Genomic DNA, 21,527 nt, shown 5'->3' on the forward strand with positions numbered 1-21,527 from the left:
ACACATCTACAGGTATGGATGGAATTCCGATCAAGCTTATATAAGCTGGCTAGGGAAGAATAAAGAAAGCAGTTTCGGATTCAAGATAACGAGGGAAATTGTTTAAAGGGAGACAACGAAGTGAACAACATTACATCAGTTACAGCCGAGTCATTTAAGAGCGACGATAGGGTAATCTCCGCAAATCAGGAAGCAACACAAGGTAGCAGAATACAAAGCAACTTAGCAATGACCAATCTAAACTGGAAAAAGGCAGAAAAAAATATTCCTAAAAACACATCTACAGGTATGGATGGAATTCCGATCAAGCTTATATAAGCTGGCTAGGGAAGAATAAAGAAAGCAGTTTCGGATTCAAGATAACGAGGGAAATTGTTTAAAGGGAGACAACGAAGTGAACTACATTACATCAGTTACAGCCGAGTCATTTAAGAGCGACGATAGGGTAATCTCCGCAAATCAGGAAGCAACACAAGGTAGCAGAATACAAAGCAGCTTAGCAATGACCAATATAAACTGGAAAAAGGCAGAAAAAATATTCCTAAAAACACATCTACAGGTATAGATGGAATTCCTATCAAGCTTATATAAGCTGGCTAGGGAAGAATATAGAAAGCAGGATCGGATTCATGATAACGAGGGAAACTGTTTAAAGGGAGACAACGAAGTAAACTACATTACATCAGTTATAGCCGAGTCATTTAAGAGCGGCGATAGGGTAATCTCCGCAAATCAGGAAGGAACACAAGGTAGCAGAATTCAAAGCAGCTTAGCAATGACCAATATAAACTGGAAAAAGGCAGAAAAAAATATTCCTAAAAACACATCTACAGGTAAGATGGAATTCCTATCAAGCTTATATAAGCTGGCTAGGGAAGAATAAAGAAAGCAGTTTCGGATTCAAGATAACGAGGGAAATTGTTTAAAGGGAGACAACGAAGTGAACTACATTACATCAGTTACAGCCGAGTCATTTAAGAGCGACGATAGGGTAATCTCCGCAAATCAGGAAGCAACACAAGGTAGCAGAATACAAAGCAGCTTAGCAATGACCAATCTAAACTGGAAAAAGGCAGAAAAAAATATTCCTAAAAACACATCTACAGGTTTAGATGGAATTTCGATCAAGCTTATATAAGCTGGCTAGGGAAGAATAAAGAAAGCAGTTTCGGATTCAAGATAACGAGGGAAATTGTTTAAAGGGAGACAACGAAGTGAACTACATTACATCAGTTACAGCCGAGTCATTTAAGAGCGACGATAGGGTAATCTCCGCAAATCAGGAAGCAACACAAGGTAGCAGAATACAAAGCAGCTTAGCAATGACCAATCTAAACTGGAAAAAGGCAGAAAAAAATATTCCTAAAAACACATCTACAGGTTTAGATGGAATTTCGATCAAGCTTATATAAGCTGGCTAGGGAAGAATAAAGAAAGCAGGGTCGGATTCATGATAACGAGGGTAATTGTTTAAAGGGAGACAACGAAGTGAACTACATTACATCAGTTATAGCCGAGTCATTTAACAGCGACGATAGGGTAATCTCCGCAAATCAGGAAGCAACTCAAGGTAGCAGAATACAAAGCAGCATAGCAATTACCAATCTAAACGGGAAAAAGGCAGAAAAAAATATTCCTAAAAACACATCTACAGGTATAGATGGAATTCCGATCAAGGTTATATAAGCTGGCTAGGGAAGAATAAAGAAAGCAGGGTCGGATTCATGATAACGAGGTAAATTGTTAAAAGGGAGACTACGAAGTGAACTACATTACATCAGTTATAGCCGAGTTATTTAAGAGCGACGATGGGGTAATCTCCGCAAATCAGGAAGCAACACAAGGTAGCAGAATACAAAGCAGCTTAGCAATGACCAATCTAAACTGGAAAAAGGCAGAAAAAAATATTCCTAGAAACACATCTACAGGTATAGATGTAATTCCTATCAAGCTTATATAAGCTGGCTAGGGAAGAATATAGAAAGCAGGATCGGATTCATGATAACGAGGGAAATTGTTTAAAGGGAGACAACGAAGTAAACTACATTACATCAGTTACAGCCGAGTCATTTAACAGCGACGATAGGGTAATCTCCGCAAATCAGGAAGCAACTCAAGGTAGCAGAATACAAAGCAGCTTAGCAATGACCAATCTAAACTGGAAAAAGGCAGAAAAAAATATTCCTAAAAACACATCTACAGGTATAGATGGAATTCCGATCAAGCTTATATAAGCTGGCTAGGGAAGAATAAAGAAAGCAGGATCGGATTCATGATAACGAGGGAAATTGTTTAAAGGGAGACAATGAAGTGAGCTACATTACATCAGTTACAGCCGAGTCATTTAAGAGCGACGATAGGGTAATCTCCGCAAATCAGGAAGCAACACAAGGTAGCAGAATACAAAGCAGCTTAGCAATGACCAATCTAAACTGGAAAAAGGCAAAAAAAATATTCCTAAAAACACATCTACAGGTATAGATGGAATTCCGATCAAGCTTATATAAGCTGGCTAGGGAAGAATAAAGAAAGCAGGATCGGATTCATGATAACGAGGGAAATTGTTTAAAGGGAGACAATGAAGTGAGCTACATTACATCAGTTACAGCCGAGTCATTTAAGAGCGACGATAGGGTAATCTCCGCAAATCAGGAAGCAACACAAGGTAGCAGAATACAAAGCAGCTTAGCAATGACCAATCTAAACTGGAAAAAGGCAAAAAAAAATATTCCTAAAAACACATCTACAGGTATAGATGGAATTCCGATCAAGCTTATATAAGCTGGCTAGGGAAGAATAAAGAAAGCAGGATCGGATTCATGATAACGAGGGAAATTGTTTAAAGGGAGACAACGAAGTGAACTACATTACATCAGTTACAGCCGAGTCATTTAAGAGTGACGATAGGGTAATCTTCGCAAATCAGGAAGCAACACAAGGTAGCAGAATACAAAGCAACTTAGCAATGACCAATCTAAACTGGAAAAAGGCAGAAAAAAATATTCCTAAAAACACATCTACAGGTATGGATGGAATTCCGATCAAGCTAATATAAGCTGGCTAGGGAAGAATAAAGAAAGCAGGATGGGATTCAAGATAACGAGGGAAATTGTTTAAAGGGAGACAACGCAGTGAACTACATTACATCAGTTACAGCCGAGTCATTTAAGAGCGACGATAGGGTAATCTCCGCAAATCAGGAAGCAACACAAGGTAGCAGAATACAAAGCAGCTTAGCAATGACCAATCTAAACTGGAAAAAGGCAGAAAAAAATATTCCTAAAAACACATCTACAGGTATAGATGCAATTCCGATCAAGCTTATATAAGCTAGCTAGGGAAGAATAATGAAAGCAGGATCGGATTCAAGATAACGAGGGAAATTGTTTAAAGGGAGACAACGCAGTGAACTACATTACATCAGCTACAGCCGAGTCATTTAAGAGCGACGATAGGGTAATCTCCGCAAATCAGGAAGCAACTCAAGGTAGCACAATACAAAGCAGCTTAGCAATGACCAATCTAAACTGGAAAAAGGCAGAAAAAAATATTCCTAAAAACACATCTACAGGTATAGATGGAATTCCGATCAAGCTTATATAAGCTGGCTAGGGAAGAATAAAGAAAGCAGGATCGGATTCATGATAACGAGGGAAATTGTTTAAAGGGAGACAATGAAGTGAGCTACATTACATCAGTTACAGCCGAGTCATTTAAGAGCGACGATAGGGTAATCTCCGCAAATCAGGAAGCAACACAAGGTAGCAGAATACAAAGCAGCTTAGCAATGACCAATCTAAACTGGAAAAAGGCAAAAAAAAATATTCCTAAAAACACATCTACAGGTATAGATGGAATTCCGATCAAGCTTATATAAGCTGGCTAGGGAAGAATAAAGAAAGCAGGATCGGATTCATGATAACGAGGGAAATTGTTTAAAGGGAGACAACGAAGTGAACTACATTACATCAGTTACAGCCGAGTCATTTAAGAGTGACGATAGGGTAATCTTCGCAAATCAGGAAGCAACACAAGGTAGCAGAATACAAAGCAACTTAGCAATGACCAATCTAAACTGGAAAAAGGCAGAAAAAAATATTCCTAAAAACACATCTACAGGTATGGATGGAATTCCGATCAAGCTAATATAAGCTGGCTAGGGAAGAATAAAGAAAGCAGGATCGGATTCAAGATAACGAGGGAAATTGTTTAAAGGGAGACAACGCAGTGAACTACATTACATCAGTTACAGCCGAGTCATTTAAGAGCGACGATAGGGTAATCTCCGCAAATCAGGAAGCAACACAAGGTAGCAGAATACAAAGCAGCTTAGCAATGACCAATCTAAACTGGAAAAAGGCAGAAAAAAATATTCCTAAAAACACATCTACAGGTATAGATGGAATTCCGATCAAGCTTATATAAGCTAGCTAGGGAAGAATAATGAAAGCAGGATCGGATTCAAGATAACGAGGGAAATTGTTTAAAGGGAGACAACGCAGTGAACTACATTACATCAGCTACAGCCGAGTCATTTAAGAGCGACGATAGGGTAATCTCCGCAAATCAGGAAGCAACTCAAGGTAGCACAATACAAAGCAGCTTAGCAATGACCAATCTAAACTGGAAAAAGGCAGAAAAAAATATTCCTAAAAACACATCTACAGGTATAGATGGAATTCCGATCAAGCTTATATAAGCTGGCTAGGAAAGAATAAAGAAAGCAGGATCGGATTCAAGATAACGAGGGAAATTGTTTAAAGGGAGACAACGCAGTGAACTACATTACATCAGCTACAGCCGAGTCATTTAAGAGCGAAGATAGGGTATTCTCCGCAAATCAGGAAGCAACACAAGGTAGCAGAATACAAATAAGCTTAGCAATGACCAATCTAAACTGGAAAACGGCAGAAAAAAATATTCCTAAAAACACATCTACAGGTATAGATGGAATTCCGATCAAGCTTATATAAGCTGCCTAGGGAAGAATAAAGAAAGCAGGATCGGATTCATGATAACGAAGGTAATTGTTTAAAGGGAGACAATACGAAATGAACTACATTACATCAGTTATAGCCGAGTCATTTAAGATCGACGATAGGTAATCTCCGCAAATCAGGAAGCAACTCAAGGTAGCAGAATACAAAGCAGCTTAGCAATGACCAATCTAAACGGGAAAAAGGCAGAAAAAAATATTCCTAAAAACACATCTACAGGTATAGATGGAATTCCGATCAAGCTTATATAAGCTGGCTAGGGAAGAATAAAGAAAGCAGGGTCGGATTCATGATAACGAGGGAAATTGTTTAAAGGGAGACAACGAAGTGAACTACATTACATCAGTTATAGCCGAGTCATTTAAGAGCGACGATGGGGTAATCTCCGCAAATCAGGAAGCAACACAAGGTAGCAGAATACAAAGCAGCTTAGCAATGACCAATCTAAACTGGAAAAAGGCAGAAAAAATATTCCTAAAAACACATCTACAGGTATAGACGGAATTCCTATCAAGCTTATATAAGCTGGCTAGGGAAGAATAAAGAAAGCAGGATCGGATTCATGATAACGAGGGTACTGTTTAAAGGGAGACAACGAAGTGAACTACATTACATCAGTTATAGCCGAGTCATTTAAGAGCGGCGATAGGGTAATCTCCGCAAATCAGGAAGCAGCTCAAGTTAGCAGAATACAAAGCAGCTTAGCAATGACCAATCTAAACTGGAAAAAGGCAGAAAAAAATATTCCTAAAAACAGATCTACAGGTATAGATGGAATTCCGATCAAGCTTATATAAGCTGGCTAGGGAAGAATAAAGAAAGCAGGATCGGATTCATGATAACGAGGGAAATTGTTTAAAGGGAGACAATGAAGTGAACTACATTACATCAGTTACAGCCGAGTCATTTAAGAGCGACGATAGGGTAATCTCCGCAAATCAGGAAGGAACACAAGGTAGCAGAATACAAAGCACCTTAGTAATGACCAATCTAAACTGGAAAAAGGCAGAAAAAAATATTCCTAAAAACACATCTACAGGTATAGATGGAATTCCGATCAAGCTTATATAAGCTGGCTAGGGAAGAATAAAGAAAGCAGGATCGGATTCATAATAACGAGGGAAATTGTTTACAGGGAGACAACGAAGTGAACTACATTACATCAGTTACAGCCGAGTCATTTAAGAGCGACGATAGGGTAATCTCCGCAAATCAGGAAGCAACACAAGGTAGCAGAATACAAAGCAACTTAGCAATGACCAATCTAAACTGGAAAAAAGCAGAAAAAAATATTCCTAAAAACACATCTACAGGTATGGATGGAATTCCGATCAAGCTTATATAAGCTGGCTAGGGAAGAATAAAGAAAGCAGTTTCGGATTCAAGATAACGAGGGAAATTGTTTAAAGGGAGACAACGAAGTGAACTACATTACATCAGTTACAGCCGAGTCATTTAAGAGCGACGATAGGGTAATCTCCGCAAATCAGGAAGCAACACAAGGTAGCAGAATACAAAGCAGCTTAGCAATGACCAATCTAAACTGGAAAAAGGCAGAAAAAGATATTCCTAAAAACACATCTACAGGTATAGATGGAATTCCGATCAAGCTTATATAAGCTGGCTAGGGAAGAATAAAGAAAGCAGGATCGGATTCATGATAACGAGGGAAATTGTTTAAAGGGAGACAATGAAGTGAACTACATTACATCAGTTACAGCCGAGTCATTTAAGAGCGACGATAAGGTAATCTCCGCAAATCAGGAAGCAACACAAGGTAGCAGAATACAAAGCAGCTTAGTAATGACCAACCTAATCTGGAAAAAGGCAGAAAAAAATATTCCTAAAAACACATCTACAGGTATAGATGGAATTCCGATCAAGCTTATATAAGCTGGCTAGGGAAGAATAAAGAAAGCAGGATCGGATTCATGATAATGCGGGAAATTGTTTAAAGGGAGACAACGAAGTGAACTACATTACATCAGTTACAGCCGAGTCATTTAAGAGCGACGATAGGGTAATCTCCGCAAATCAGGAAGCAACACAAGGTAGCAGAATACAAAGCAACTTAGCAATGACCAATCTAAACTGGAACTGGAGATCGGATTCATGATAACGAGGGAAATTGTTTAAAGGAAGACAACGCAGTGAACTACATTACATCAGCTACAGCCGAGTCATTTAAGAGCGAAGATAGGGTAATCTCCGCAAATCAGGAAGCAACACAAGGTAGCAGAATACAAATCAGCTTAGCAATGACCAATCTAAACTGGAAAACGGCAGAAAAAAATATTCCTAAAAACACATCTACAGGTATAGATGGAATTCCGATCAAGCTTATATAAGCTGGCTAGGGGATAATAAAGAAAGCAGGATCGGATTCATGATAACGAGGGTAATTGTTTAAAGGGAGACAATACGAAGTGAACTACATTACATCAGTTATAGCCGAGTCATTTATGAGCGACGATAGGGTAATCTCCGCAAATCAGGAAGCAACTCAATGTAGCAGAATACAAAGCAGCTTAGCAATGACCAATCTAAACTGGAAAAAGGCAGAAAAAAATATTCCTAAAAACACATCTACAGATATAGATGGAATTCCGATCAAGCTTATATAAGCTGCCTAGGGAAGAATAAAGAAAGCAGGATCGGATTCATGATAACGAGGGTAATTGTTTAAAGGGAGACAATACGAATTGAACTACATTACATCAGTTATAGCCGAGTCATTTAAGATCGACGATAGGTAATCTCCGCAAATCAGGAAGCAACTCAAGGTAGCAGAATACAAAGCAGCTTAGCAATGACCAATCTAAACGGGAAAAAGGCAGAAAAAAATATTCCTAAAAACACATCTACAGGTATAGATGGAATTCCGATCAAGCTTATATAAGCTGGCTAGGGAAGAATAAAGAAAGCAGGGTCGGATTCATGATAACGAGGGAAATTGTTTAAAGGGAGACAACGAAGTGAACTACATTACATCAGTTATAGCCGAGTCATTTAAGAGCGACGATGGGGTAATCTCCGCAAATCAGGAAGCAACACAAGGTAGCAGAATACAAAGCAGCTTAGCAATGACCAATCTAAACTGGAAAAAGGCAGAAAAAATATTCCTAAAAACACATCTACAGGTATAGACGGAATTCCTATCAAGCTTATATAAGCTGGCTAGGGAAGAATAAAGAAAGCAGGATCGGATTCATGATAACGAGGGTACTGTTTAAAGGGAGACAACGAAGTGAACTACATTACATCAGTTATAGCCGAGTCATTTAAGAGCGGCGATAGGGTAATCTCCGCAAATCAGGAAGCAGCTCAAGTTAGCAGAATACAAAGCAGCTTAGCAATCACCAATCTAAACTGGAAAAAGGCAGAAAAAAATATTCCTAAAAACAGATCTACAGGTATAGATGGAATTCCGATCAAGCTTATATAAGCTGGCTAGGGAAGAATAAAGAAAGCAGGATCGGATTCATGATAACGAGGGAAATTGTTTAAAGGGAGACAATGAAGTGAACTACATTACATCAGTTACAGCCGAGTCATTTAACAGCGACGATAGGGTAATCTCCGCAAATCAGGAAGCAACTCAAGGTAGCAGAATACAAAGCAGCTTAGCAATGACCAGTCTAAACTGGAAAAAGGCAGAAAAAAATATTCCTAAAAACACATCTACAGGTATAGATGGAATTCCGATCAAGCTTATATAAGCTGGCTAGGGAAGAATAAAGAAAGCAGGATCGGATTCATGATAACGAGGGAAATTGTTTAAAGGGAGACAATGAAGTGAGCTACATTACATCAGTTACAGCCGAGTCATTTAAGAGCGACGATAGGGTAATCTCCGCAAATCAGGAAGCAACACAAGGTAGCAGAATACAAAGCAGCTTAGCAATGACCAATCTAAACTGGAAAAAGGCAAAAAAAAATATTCCTAAAAACACATCTACAGGTATAGATGGAATTCCGATCAAGCTTATATAAGCTGGCTAGGGAAGAATAAAGAAAGCAGGATCGGATTCATGATAACGAGGGAAATTGTTTAAAGGGAGACAACGAAGTGAACTACATTACATCAGTTACAGCCGAGTCATTTAAGAGCGACGATAGGGTAATCTTCGCAAATCAGGAAGCAACACAAGGTAGCAGAATACAAAGCAACTTAGCAATGACCAATCTAAACTGGAAAAAGGCAGAAAAAAATATTCCTAAAAACACATCTACAGGTATGGATGGAATTCCGATCAAGCTAATATAAGCTGGCTAGGGAAGAATAAAGAAAGCAGGATCGGATTCAAGATAACGAGGGAAATTGTTTAAAGGGAGACAACGCAGTGAACTACATTACATCAGTTACAGCCGAGTCATTTAAGAGCGACGATAGGGTAATCTCCGCAAATCAGGAAGCAACACAAGGTAGCAGAATACAAAGCAGCTTAGCAATGACCAATCTAAACTGGAAAAAGGCAGAAAAAAATATTCCTAAAAACACATCTACAGGTATAGATGGAATTCCGATCAAGCTTATATAAGCTAGCTAGGGAAGAATAATGAAAGCAGGATCGGATTCAAGATAACGAGGGAAATTGTTTAAAGGGAGACAACGCAGTGAACTACATTACATCAGCTACAGCCGAGTCATTTAAGAGCGACGATAGGGTAATCTCCGAAAATCAGGAAGCAACTCAAGGTAGCACAATACAAAGCAGCTTAGCAATGACCAATCTAAACTAGAAAAAGGCAGAAAAAAATATTCCTAAAAACACATCTACAGGTATAGATGGAATTCCGATCAAGCTTATATAAGCTGGCTAGGGAAGAATAAAGAAAGCAGGATCGGATTCATGATAACGAGGGAAATTGTTTAAAGGGAGACAATGAAGTGAGCTACATTACATCAGTTACAGCCGAGTCATTTAAGAGCGACGATAGGGTAATCTCCGCAAATTAGGAAGCAACACAAGGTAGCAGAATACAAAGCAGCTTAGCAATGACCAATCTAAACTGGAAAAAGGCAGAAAAAAATATTCCTAAAAACACATCTACAGGTATAGATGGAATTCCGATCAAGCTTATATAAGCTGGCTAGGGAAGAATAAAGAAAGCAGGGTCGGATTCATGATAACGAGGGTAATTGTTTAAAGGGAGACAACGATGTGAACCACATTACATCAGTTATAGCCGAGTCATTTAACAGCGACGATAGGGTAATCTCCGCAAATCAGGAAGCAACTCAAGGTAGCAGAATACAAAGCAGCTTAGCAATGACCAATCTAAACTGGAAAAAGGCAGAAAAAATATTCCTAAAAACACATCTACAGGTATAGATGGAATTCCGATCAAGCTTATATAAGCTGGCTAGGGAAGAATAAAGAAAGCAGGATCGGATTCATGATAACGAGGGAAATTGTTTAAAGGGAGACAACGAAGTGAACTACATTACATCAGTTACAGCCGAGTCATTTAAGAGCGACGATAGGGTAATCTCCGCAAATCAGGAAGCAACACAAGGTAGCAGAATACAAAGCAGCTTAGCAATGACTAATCTAAACTGGAAAAAGGCAGAAAAAAATATTCCTAAAAACACATCTACAGGTATAGATGGAATTCCGATCAAGCTTATATAAGCTGGCTAGGGAAGAATAAAGAAAGCAGGATCGGATTCATGATAACGAGGGAAATTGTTTAAAGGGAGACAATGAAGTGAGCTACATTACATCAGTTACAGCCGAGTCATTTAAGAGCGACGATAGGGTAATCTCCGCAAATTAGGAAGCAACACAAGGTAGCAGAATACAAAGCAGCTTAGCAATGACCAATCTAAACTGGAAAAAGGCAGAAAAAAATATTCCTAAAAACACATCTACAGGTATAGATGGAATTCCGATCAAGCTTATATAAGCTGGCTAGGGAAGAATAAAGAAAGCAGGATCGGATTCATGATAACGAGGGAAATTGTTTAAAGGGAGACAACGAAGTGAACTACATTACATCAGTTACAGCCGAGTCATTTAAGAGCGACGATAGGGTAATCTTCGCAAATCAGGAAGCAACACAAGGTAGCAGAATACAAAGCAACTTAGCAATGACCAATCTAAACTGGAAAAAGGCAGAAAAAAATATTCCTAAAAACACATCTACAGGTATGGATGGAATTCCGATCAAGCTAATATAAGCTGGCTAGGGAAGAATAAAGAAAGCAGGATCGGATTCAAGATAACGAGGGAAATTGTTTAAAGGGAGACAACGCAGTGAACTACATTACATCAGTTACAGCCGAGTCATTTAAGAGCGACGATAGGGTAATCTCCGCAAATCAGGAAGCAACACAAGGTAGCAGAATACAAAGCAGCTTAGCAATGACCAATCTAAACTGGAAAAAGGCAGAAAAAAATATTCCTAAAAACACATCTACAGGTATAGATGGAATTCCGATCAAGCTTATATAAGCTAGCTAGGGAAGAATAATGAAAGCAGGATCGGATTCAAGATAACGAGGGAAATTGTTTAAAGGGAGACAACGCAGTGAACTACATTACATCAGCTACAGCCGAGTCATTTAAGAGCGACGATAGGGTAATCTCCGAAAATCAGGAAGCAACTCAAGGTAGCACAATACAAAGCAGCTTAGCAATGACCAATCTAAACTAGAAAAAGGCAGAAAAAAATATTCCTAAAAACACATCTACAGGTATAGATGGAATTCCGATCAAGCTTATATAAGCTGGCTAGGGAAGAATAAAGAAAGCAGGATCGGATTCATGATAACGAGGGAAATTGTTTAAAGGGAGACAATGAAGTGAGCTACATTACATCAGTTACAGCCGAGTCATTTAAGAGCGACGATAGGGTAATCTCCGCAAATTAGGAAGCAACACAAGGTAGCAGAATACAAAGCAGCTTAGCAATGACCAATCTAAACTGGAAAAAGGCAGAAAAAAATATTCCTAAAAACACATCTACAGGTATAGATGGAATTCCGATCAAGCTTATATAAGCTGGCTAGGGAAGAATAAAGAAAGCAGGGTCGGATTCATGATAACGAGGGTAATTGTTTAAAGGGAGACAACGATGTGAACCACATTACATCAGTTATAGCCGAGTCATTTAACAGCGACGATAGGGTAATCTCCGCAAATCAGGAAGCAACTCAAGGTAGCAGAATACAAAGCAGCTTAGCAATGACCAATCTAAACTGGAAAAAGGCAGAAAAAATATTCCTAAAAACACATCTACAGGTATAGATGGAATTCCGATCAAGCTTATATAAGCTGGCTAGGGAAGAATAAAGAAAGCAGGATCGGATTCATGATAACGAGGGAAATTGTTTAAAGGGAGACAACGAAGTGAACTACATTACATCAGTTACAGCCGAGTCATTTAAGAGCGACGATAGGGTAATCTCCGCAAATCAGGAAGCAACACAAGGTAGCAGAATACAAAGCAGCTTAGCAATGACTAATCTAAACTGGAAAAAGGCAGAAAAAAATATTCCTAAAAACACATCTACAGGTATAGATGGAATTCCGATCAAGCTTATATAAGCTGGCTAGGGAAGAATAAAGAAAGCAGGATCGGATTCATGATAACGAGGGAAATTGTTTAAAGGGAGACAATGAAGTGAGCTACATTACATCAGTTACAGCCGAGTCATTTAAGAGCGACGATAGGGTAATCTCCGCAAATTAGGAAGCAACACAAGGTAGCAGAATACAAAGCAGCTTAGCAATGACCAATCTAAACTGGAAAAAGGCAGAAAAAAATATTCCTAAAAACACATCTACAGGTATAGATGGAATTCCGATCAAGCTTATATAAGCTGGCTAGGGAAGAATAAAGAAAGCAGGGTCGGATTCATGATAACGAGGGTAATTGTTTAAAGGGAGACAACGATGTGAACCACATTACATCAGTTATAGCCGAGTCATTTAACAGCGACGATAGGGTAATCTCCGCAAATCAGGAAGCAACTCAAGGTAGCAGAATACAAAGCAGCTTAGCAATGACCAATCTAAACTGGAAAAAGGCAGAAAAAAATATTCCTAAAAACACATCTACAGGTATAGATGGAATTCCGATCAAGCTTATATAAGCTGGCTAGGGAAGAATAAAGAAAGCAGGATCGGATTCATGATAACGAGGGAAATTGTTTAAAGGGAGACAACGAAGTGAACTACATTACATCAGTTACAGCCGAGTCATTTAAGAGCGGCGATAGGGTAATCTCCTCAAATCAGGAAGCAACACAAGGTAGCATAATACAATGCAGCTTAGCAATGACTAATCTAAACTGGAAAAAGGCAGAAAAAAATATTCCTAAAAACACATCTACAGGTATAGATGGAATTCCGATCAAGCTTATATAAGCTGGCTAGGGAAGAATAAAGAAAGCAGGATCGGATTCATGATAACGAGGGAAATTGTTTAAAGGGAGACAATGAAGTGAGCTACATTACATCAGTTACAGCCGAGTCATTTAAGAGCGACGATAGGGTAATCTCCGCAAATCAGGAAGCAACACAAGGTAGCAGAATACAAAGCAGCTTAGCAATGACCAATCTAAACTGGAAAAAGGCAGAAAAAAATATTCCTAAAAACACATCTACAGGTATAGATGGAATTCCGATCAAGCTTATATAAGCTTGCTAGGGATGTATAAAGAAAGCAGGATCGGATTCATGATAACGAGGGAAATTGTTTAAAGGGAGACAATGAAGTGAGCTACATTACATCAGTTACAGCCGAGTCATTTAAGAGCGACGATAGGGTAATCTCCGCAAATCAGGAAGCAACACAAGGTAGCAGAATACAAAGCAGCTTAGCAATGACCAATCTAAACTGGAAAAAGGCAGAAAAAAAATATTCCTAAAAACACATCTACAGGTATAGATGGAATTCCGATCAAGCTTATATAAGCTGGCTAGGGAAGAATAAAGAAAGCAGGATCGGATTCATGATAACGAGGGAAATTGTTTAAAGGGAGACAACGAAGTGAACTACATTACATCAGTTACAGCCGAGTCATTTAAGAGCGACGATAGGGTAATCTTCGCAAATCAGGAAGCAACACAAGGTAGCAGAATACAAAGCAACTTAGCAATGACCAATCTAAACTGGAAAAAGGCAGAAAAAAATATTCCTAAAAACACATCTACAGGTATGGATGGAATTCCGATCAAGCTAATATAAGCTGGCTAGGGAAGAATAAAGAAGGCAGGATCGGATTCAAGATAACGAGGGAAATTGTTTAAAGGGAGACAACGCAGTGAACTACATTACATCAGTTACAGCCGAGTCATTTAAGAGCGACGATAGGGTAATCTCCGCAAATCAGGAAGCAACACAAGGTAGCAGAATACAAAGCAGCTTAGCAATGACCAATCTAAACTGGAAAAAGGCAGAAAAAAATATTCCTAAAAACACATCTACAGGTATAGATGGAATTCCGATCAAGCTTATATAAGCTAGCTAGGGAAGAATAATGAAAGCAGGATCGGATTCAAGATAACGAGGGAAATTGTTTAAAGGGAGACAACGCAGTGAACTACATTACATCAGCTACAGCCGAGTCATTTAAGAGCGACGATAGGGTAATCTCCGCAAATCAGGAAGCAACTCAAGGTAGCACAATACAAAGCAGCTTAGCAATGACCAATCTAAACTGGAAAAAGGCAGAAAAAAATATTCCTAAAAACACATCTACAGGTATAGATGGAATTCCGATCAAGCTTATATAAGCTGGCTAGGGAAGAATAAAGAAAGCAGGATCGGATTCATGATAACGAGGGAAATTGTTTAAAGGGAGACAACGAAGTGAACTACATTACATCAGTTACAGCCGAGTCATTTAAGAGCGACGATAGGGTAATCTCCGCAAATCAGGAAGCAACACAAGGTAGCAGAATACAAAGCAGCTTAGCAATGACTAATCTAAACTGGAAAAAGGCAGAAAAAAATATTCCTAAAAACACATCTACAGGTATAGATGGAATTCCGATCAAGCTTATATAAGTTGGCTAGGGAAGAATAAAGAAAGCAGGATCGGATTCATGATAACGAGGGAAATTGTTTAAAGGGAGACAATGAAGTGAGCTACATTACATCAGTTACAGCCGAATCATTTAAGAGCGACGATAGGGTAATCTCCGCAAATCAGGAAGCAACACAAGGTAGCAGAATAAAAAGCAGCTTAGCAATGACCAATATAAACTGGAAAAAGGCAGAAAAAAAATATTCCTAAAAACACATCTACAGGTATAGATGGAATTCCGATCAAGCTTATATAAGCTGGCTAGGGAAGAATAAAGAAAGCAGGATCGGATTCATGATAACGAGGGAAATTGTTTAAAGGGAGACAACGAAGTGAACTACATTACATCAGTTACAGCCGAGTCATTTAAGAGCGACGATAGGGTAATCTTCGCAAATCAGGAAGCAACACAAGGTAGCAGAATACAAAGCAACTTAGCAATGACCAATCTAAACTGGAAAAAAGCAGAAAAAAATATTCCTAAAAACACATCTACAGGTATGGATGGAATTCCGATCAAGCTAATATAAGCTGGCTAGGGAAGAATAAAGAAAGCAGGATCGGATTCAAGATAACGAGGGAAATTGTTTAAAGGGAGACAACGCAGTGAACTACATTACATCAGTTACAGCCGAGTCATTTAAGAGCGACGATAGGGTAATCTCCGCAAATCAGGAAGCAACACAAGGTAGCAGAATACAAAGCAGCTTAGCAATGACCAATCTAAACTGGAAAAAGGCAGAAAAAAATATTCCTAAAAACACATCTACAGGTATAGATGGAATTCCGATCAAGCTTATATAAGCTAGCTAGGGAAGAATAATGAAAGCAGGATCGGATTCATGATAACGAGGGTAATTGTTTAAAGGGAGACAACGATGTGAACCACATTACATCAGTTATAGCCGAGTCATTTAACAGCGACGATAGGGTAATCTCCGCAAATCAGGAAGCAACTCAAGGTAGCAGAATACAAAGCAGCTTAGCAATGACCAATCTAAACTGGAAAAAGGCAGAAAAAAATATTCCTGAAAACACATCTACAGGTATAGATGGAATTCCGATCAAGCTTATATAAGCTGGCTAGGGAAGAATAAAGAAAGCAGGATCGGATTCATGATAACGAGGGAAATTGTTTAAAGGGAGACAACGAAGTGAACTACATTACATCAGTTACAGCCGAGTCATTTAAGAGCGACGATAGGGTAATCTCCGCAAATCAGGAAGCAACACAAGGTAGCAGAATACAAAGCAGCTTAGCAATGACTAATCTAAACTGGAAAAAGGCAGAAAAAAATATTCCTAAAAACACATCTACAGGTATAGATGGAATTCCGATCAAGCTTATATAAGTTGGCTAGGGAAGAATAAAGAAAGCAGGATCGGATTCATGATAACGAGGGAAATTGTTTAAAGGGAGACAATGAAGTGAGCTACATTACATCAGTTACAGCCGAGTCATTTAAGAGCGACGATAGGGTAATCTCCGCAAATCAGGAAGCAACACAAGGTAGCAGAATACAAAGCAGCTTAGCAATGACCAATCTAAACTGGAAAAAGGCAGAAAAAAATATTCCTAAAAACACATCTACAGGTATAGATGTAATTCCTATCAAGCTTATATAAGCTGGCTAGGGAAGAATATAGAAAGCAGGATCGGATTCATGATAACGAGGGAAATTGTTTAAAGGGAGACAACGAAGTAAACTACATTACATCAGTTATAGCCGAGTCATTTAAGAGCGGCGATAGGGTAATCTCCGCAAATCAGGAAGGAACACAAGGTAGCAGAATACAAAGAATCTTAGCAATGACCAATCTAAACTGGAAAAAGGCAGAAAAAAATATTCCTAAAAACACATCTACAGGTATAGATGGAATTCCGATCAAGCTTATATAAGCTGGCTAGGGAAGAATAAAGAAAGCAGGATCGGATTCATGATAGCGAGGGTATTGTTTAAAGGGAGACAACGATGTGAACTACATTACATCAGTTATAGCCGAGTCATTTAACAGCGACGATAGGGTAATCTCCGCAAATCAGGAAGCAACTCAAGGTAGCAGAATACAAAGCAGCTTAGCAATGACCAATCTAAACTGGAAAAAGGCAGAAAAAAATATTCCTAAAAACACATCTACAGGTATAGATGGAATTCCGATCAAGCTTATATAAGCTGGCTAGGGAAGAATAAAGAAAGCAGGATCGGATTCATGATAACGAGGGAAATTGTTTAAAGGGAGACAATGAAGTGAGCTACATTACATCAGTTACAGCCGAGTCATTTAAGAGCGACGATAGGGTAATCTCCGCAAATCAGGAAGCAACACAAGGTAGCAGAATACAAAGCAGCTTAGCAATGACCAATCTAAACTGGAAAAAGGCAGAAAAAAATATTCCTAAAAACACATCTACAGGTATAGATGGAATTCGGATCAAGCTTATATAAGCTGGCTAGGGAAGAATAATGAAAGCAGGATCGGATTCAAGATAACGAGGGAAATTGTTTAAAGGGAGACAACGCAGTGAACTACATTAGATCAGCTACAGCCGAGTCATTTAAGAGCGACGATAGGGTAATCTCCGCAAATCAGGAAGCAACTCAAGGTAGCACAATACAAAGCAGCTTAGCAATGACCAATCTAAACTGGAAAAAGGCAGAAAAAAATATTCCTAAAAACACATCTAGAGGTATAGATGGAATTCCGATCAAGCTTATATAAGCTGGCTAGGGAAGAATAAAGAAAGCAGGGTCGGATTCATGATAACGAGGGTAATTGTTTAAAGGGAGACAACGATGTGAACCACATTACATCAGTTATAGCCGAGTCATTTAACAGCGACGATAGGGTAATCTCCGCAAATCAGGAAGCAACTCAAGGTAGCAGAATACAAAGCAGCTTAGCAATGACCAATCTAAACTGGAAAAAGGCAGAAAAAAATATTCCTAAAAACACATCTACAGGTATGGATGGAATTCCGATCAAGCTAATATAAGCTGGCTAGGGAAGAATAAAGAAAGCAGGATCGGATTCATGATAACGAGGGAAATTGTTTAAAGGGAGATAATGAAGTGAGCTACATTACATCAGTTACAGCCGAGTCATTTAAGAGCGACGATAGGGTAATCTCCGCAAATCAGGAAGCAACACAAGGTAGCAGAATACAAAGCAGCTTAGCAATGACCAATCTAAACTGGAAAAAGGCAGAAAAAAATATTCCTAAAAACACATCTACAGGTATAGATGGAATTCCGATTAAGCTTATATAAGCTGGCTAGGGAAGAATAAAGAAAGCAGGATCGGATTCATGATAACGAGGGAAATTGTTTAAAGGGAGACAATGAAGTGAGCTACATTACATAAGTTACAGCCGAGTCATTTAAGAGCGACGATAGGGTAATCTCCGCAAATCAGGAAGCAACACAAGGTAGCAGAATACAAAGCAGCTTAGCAATGACCAATCTAAACTGGAAAAAGGCAGAAAAAAAATATTCCTAAAAACACATCTACAGGTATAGATGGAATTCCGATCAAGCTTATATAAGCTGGCTAGGGAAGAATAAAGAAAGCAGGATCGGATTCATGATAACGAGGGAAATTGTTTAAAGGGAGACAACGAAGTGAAGTACATTACATCAGTTACAGCCGAGTCATTTAAGAGCGACGATAGGGTAATCTTCGCAAATCAGGAAGCAACACAAGGTAGCAGAATACAAAGCAACTTAGCAATGACCAATCTAAACTGGAAAAAGGCAGAAAAAAATATTCCTAAAAACACATCTACAGGTATGGATGGAATTCCGATCAAGCTAATATAAGCTGGCTAGGGAAGAATAAAGAAAGCAGGATCGGATTCAAGATAACGAGGGAAATTGTTTAAAGGGAGACAACGCAGTGAACTACATTACATCAGCTACAGCCGAGTCATTTAAGAGCGACGATAGGGTAATCTCCGCAAATCAGGAAGCAACTCAAGGTAGCACAATACAAAGCAGCTTAGCAATGACCAATCTAAACTGGAAAAAGGCAGAAAAAAATATTCCTAAAAACACATCTACAGGTATAGATGGAATTCCGATCAAGCTTATATAAGCTGGCTAGGGAAGAATAAAGAAAGCAGGGTCGGATTCATGATAACGAGGGTAATTGTTTAAAGGGAGACAACGATGTGAACCACATTACATCAGTTATAGCCGAGTCATTTAACAGCGACGATAGGGTAATCTCCGCAAATCAGGAAGCAACTCAAGGTAGCAGAATACAAAGCAGCTTAGCAATGACCAATCTAAACTGGAAAAAGGCAGAAAAAAATATTCCTAAAAACGCATCTACAGGTATAGATGGAATTCCGATCAAGCTTATATAAGCTGGCTAGGGAAGAATAAAGAAAGCAGGATCGGATTCATGATAACGAGGGAAATTGTTTAAAGGGAGACAATGAAGTGAGCTACATTACATCAGTTACAGCCGAGTCATTTAAGAGCGACGATAGGGTAATCTCCGCAAATCAGGAAGCAACACAAGGTAGCAGAATACAAAGCAGCTTAGCAATGACCAATCTAAACTGGAAAAAGGCAGAAAAAAATATTCCTAAAAACACATCTACAGGTATAGATGGAATTCCGATCAAGCTTATATAAGCTGGCTAGGGAAGAATAAAGAAAGCAGGATCGGATTCATGATAACGAGGGTAATTGTTTAAAGGGAGACAACGAAGTGAACTACATTACATCAGTTATACCCGAGTCATTTAAGAGCGACGATAGGGTAATCTCCGCAAATCAGGAAGCAACTCAAGGTAGCAGAATACAAAGCAGCTTAGCAATGACCAATCTAAACTGGAAAAAGGCAGAAAAAAATATTCCTAAAAACACATCTACAGGTATAGATGGAATTCCGATCAAGCTTATATAAGCTGGCTAGGGAACAATAAAGAAAGCGGATCGGATTCATGATAACGAGGGTAATTGTTTAAAGGGAGACAACGAAGTCAACTACATTACATCAGTTATAGCCGAGTCATTTAACAGCGACGATAGGGTAATCTCCGCAAATCAGGAAGCAACTCAAGGTAGCAGAATAGAAAGCAGCTTAGCAATGACCAATCTAAACTGGAAAATGCAGAAAAAAATATTCCTAAAAACACATCTACAGGTATAGATGGAATTCCAATCAAACTTATATAAGTCATTTAAGAGCTACGATAGGGTAATCTCCGCAAATCAGGAAGCAACTCAAGGTAGCAGAATACAAAGCAGCTTAGCAATGACCAATCTAAACTGGAAAAAGGCAGAAAAAAATATTCCTAAAAACACATCTACAGGTATAGATGGAATTCCGATCAAGCTTATATAAGCTGGCTAGGGAAGAATAAAGAAAGCAGAGTCGGATTCATGATAACGAGGGTAATTGTTTAAAGGGAGACAACGATGTGAACTACATTACATCAGTTATAGCCGAGTCATTTAACAGCGACGATAGGGTAATCTCCGCAAATCAGGAAGCAACTCAAGGTAGCAGAATACAAAGCAGCTTAGCAATGACCAATCTAAACTGGAAAATGCAGAAAAAAATATTCCTAAAAACACATCTACAGGTATAGATGGAATTCCCATCAAACTTATATAAGCTGGCTAGGGAAGAATAAAGAAAGCAGGATCGGATTCATGATAACGAGGGAAATTGTTTAAAGGGAGACAACGAAGTGAACTACATTACATCAGTTACAGCCGAGTCATTTAAGAGCGACGATAGGGTAATCTCCGCAAATCGGGAAGCAACGCAAGGTAGCAGAATACAAAGCAGCTTAGCAATGACTAATTTAAACTGGAAAAAGGCAGAAAAAAATATTCCTAAAAACATATCTACAGGTATAGATGGAAATCCGATCAAGCTTATATAAGCTGGCTAGGGAAGAATAAAGAAAGCAGGATCGGATTCATGATAACGAGGGAAATTGTTTAAAGGGAGACAATGAAGTGAACTACATTACATCAGTTACAGCCGAGTCATTTAAGAGCGACGATAGGGTAATCTCCTTAAATCAGGAAGGAACACAAGGTAGCAGAATTCAAAGCGGCTTAGCAATGACCAATCTAAACTGGAAAAGGCAGAAAAAAATATTCCTAAAAACACATCTACAGGTATAGATGGAATTCCGATCAAGCTTATATAAGCTGGCTAGGGAAGAATAAAGAAAGCAGGATCGGATTCATGATAACGAGGGTACTGTTTAAAGGGAGACAACGAAGTGAACTACATTACATCAGTTATAGCCGAGTCATTTAAGAGCGGCGATAGGGTAATCTCCGCGAATCAGGAAGGAACACAAGGTAGCAGAATTCAAAGCAGCTTAGCAATGACCAATCTAAACTGGAAAAAGGCAGAAAAAAATATTCCTAAAAACACATCTACAGGTATAGATGGAATTCCGATCAAGCCTATATAAGCTGGCTAGGGAAGAATAAAGAAAGCAGGATCGGATTCATGAT

This window comes from Amblyomma maculatum, chromosome 9 (assembly GCF_055883805.1).
Source record: "Amblyomma maculatum isolate TAMU_Amacu chromosome 9, ASM5588380v1, whole genome shotgun sequence".
Taxonomy (NCBI): Eukaryota; Metazoa; Arthropoda; class Arachnida; order Ixodida; family Ixodidae; genus Amblyomma; species Amblyomma maculatum.